The 3,043-nt window shown below is 27.1% G+C and overlaps 1 pseudogene; it reads left to right on the forward strand.

Moving 5' to 3' along the window:
* The first annotated feature begins 697 nt into the window (after positions 1–697).
* LOC114121000 (uncharacterized) lies at positions 698–2,484 on the forward strand (annotated as a pseudogene).
* Positions 2,485–3,043: the final 559 nt, after the last annotated feature.

Here is a 3,043-nt window from a genome sequence, read left to right on the forward strand (position 1 = left end):
ATAATATAGTCAATAGCACTCATATACTATTTATTACTAGAATATTATGAGTTTATTTATGGTTTTCTCTAAATCCAAGCATATTATACAACATATTGTTATTGTGTACTTTTGATTTTTGTTATCTACAAACACAACACTTATTATACAAACAATGGTTTGTTGGTACAGCGTAGCTAATTTTAGAACAGATAAAACGGATTACAATATTTTACAAACGATAATAAACGGAGAAAGAAAGTATAACTGATAAGTGATAAAATTAACAAATAGTTTTATTTGTTTAATATTTTTACTTTATTTCCCCATTGTCCATTGCTCTTCAGTCTCCACACCGATACAGCGACACGTAAAGTATATACGAAGTAAATAAATCCGAGTACTTTATATTTGAAGATTTATTGCAACCAGTAGGTAGGTAAGTTAAATAATCACATAGTTATTCATTTAAATTGAATGAATTCATTCTAAACCCTGCACTAAACACACGGGCGTTATTTTAACGCACGATATTTCTAATGTTTTTATAGCTGTCCATTCGAATTATTTTAATTTTTGAAGAAAAAGAAAATTTTAAATTTTTTAATTATTAACTTTATAAAACAATAGAAATACATTTAGGTACTTTAAAATTAAAATAAATATTAGAGATACTTTGTATTATACTATTTATCAAAAGGTTTTTTTTTAATTTAGTATGAATAAACATAAACGTAGCAGTAGTGATGGACCTAATCCAAAACGTAAATCTGGTTGGGAGCGCAAAAAAGAAGCTAACGAACGAAGTCTAAAACATATAATTGCACAAGATAAAAAACAATGAAAACTTAATTTTATACAATCTGGACAGTCTAATTCTCAGCTTGTTGCGATTGGTGTGAATGACGAAGGGCTTAACGATGATTTGTAATTTTATTGTATTTTGAACCGTTCGACTGGTATAAATAAAAAAAACGAAAAAATATCATTAAGTCGGATTTTATGAGCTTTTTCATATTTTTTACTTAAAATTGTAATTATCTCAGTAATAAACAATGTAATAATGTATAAAATGACATTTTTGAGATCCTCATATGATTTCCGACACGATATTTATTGTTTAATATTTTTTGGTTAAAAAAAAAAAAAGTTATAGCACACTATATAGACTTTTCTGTAAAAAATGACAAAACTACTCAACTTCAAGTGCCTGGGGGCACGGCTTAAAATTGAATGATTGATTTCAAATTTTGCAAGTATTATTTTTTTGGGCATTAACAAAAAATGGGATGGTGCCGCCAAAAAAATTTAAACATCTATTTTTAAGGGCCACCCTAGTGCCCAGCTGGTGCTGGCCTCAAATGTAAAATATAGGAGCACTTATTTATTATGTAAATAATGAAGAAAGTATTACAAAGACTAATTTAGAACAGGAATGGGCAGGCCTTCGAAATCAGGGGAAGCTAAATACAAAAAGGTAGAACTATTGAAGATCTATTTCCAAAAAAAAACAAAAACAGTCTGAAGTTGAAAGTATTGCTATCAGTCATGAGTCACTTATAACGGATTATAATATTTTAGAAATTCCATGTATTCTTAGTAAAATGATTGAAAAGAACCCTCCTCAGGTGAGATTGCTATTGAGTGCCAAAAATGTTTAGAAGAATTATTGGATGAGGTGAAGAGTAGAAGAGTCTATAACTACAGATTTTATGTATACTATAGTTTCTAAACAATATTCATTTGACATAAACTTTTCTAAAAAAAATAGGTTCTTATTTTCCTTTAAACATAAAAGAACACACATTTTATATGAATAATGTAGTAGTTAATTCTAAACAAATAATAAGTATAAATAATCAGACTAAAATGCAGTCTGAAAGTATACAATGGAAATATATTAGACAGAGTAGAATTTCAGCAAGTGTTAAAGCTCATCGAATAAAAATTTGTAAAAACCTGTCATTTGAAAATCAAGAAAAATTAGCTACATCTTTATTAATTGATAAAGAATAGGTATATCAAGGTAAAATTAATGTGGCATATGGCAACAAATATGAAAATGAGGCAATCAAGTATAATAATACAAAGTTTAATAATACTATTCTTAAATGTGGAGTTATAGTACATTCTCAAAAACCATGGTTGTGTGCAAGTCCTGATGGTATTGTAATTAAAAATAGGACTGTTAAAGTACTAGAAGTTAAATGTCCTATTTCTTGCCAATCCAAACCAATTTGTGATCCTGAAAACCAGAAATGTAATGTTCCATACTTAAAATATAGGAATCATCAAATTGTCTTGAGTACTACACATCGATATTACACCCAGTGCCAAATATTAATGTATTGTTGTGGCATAAGTGAATGTGATTTATTGGTTTACAATAAAATTGATCCAGTTGTTATTAACATTGAAAAAAATATTTTATTTTTACAAACAATATTGCCAAGACTTGAATTTTTTTATTTTAACTTTTATTTACCAAAATACATTTTTAAATAATTATATTATTTTTTATTTTATAATCATTAATTTGTAAAGTTAAAAGATTCAATTTGTTTTATTATATTCTATAATCTAAACTAATGGCTAATCAGTTTTTTCAAAATTTGTTAATTTCATATAAAATATTAAAAATATATTTTGCATTATTACTCTTTAATTATTGGATTTTGTAAGTTTGTTAGGACACAACAAATATGCATTATGTCATCAATATAAGGCAACAAATCTGCAGTTATTTTATTTAAAATACCTTGTGTTTTTAATTTGGCAAATACTCTTTCGATGTGAATTCGCACACTAGCCACATTATACGTTTCAATAACTTCATTCTCACTAAATTTGCCATTATGGAATATAGGAGGCATTACCAAAATACTATTTTTATTCTCACATAATACCTTAATACCAGGAAACCCTTTATCAGCTAAGACTTGATCACCCATTTCCAAATTAGAGAAAAACCCACTGTCATTAGTAATAAAGGTGTCACTTGTTCTACCACCATAACATTTGGATAAAAAAGAAATAAAACCACTTGGAGTTATTGCCACCAAAG

Source organism: Aphis gossypii, unplaced genomic scaffold, assembly GCF_020184175.1.
Source record: "Aphis gossypii isolate Hap1 unplaced genomic scaffold, ASM2018417v2 Contig00587, whole genome shotgun sequence".
In the NCBI taxonomy this organism is placed as follows: domain Eukaryota; kingdom Metazoa; phylum Arthropoda; class Insecta; order Hemiptera; family Aphididae; genus Aphis; species Aphis gossypii.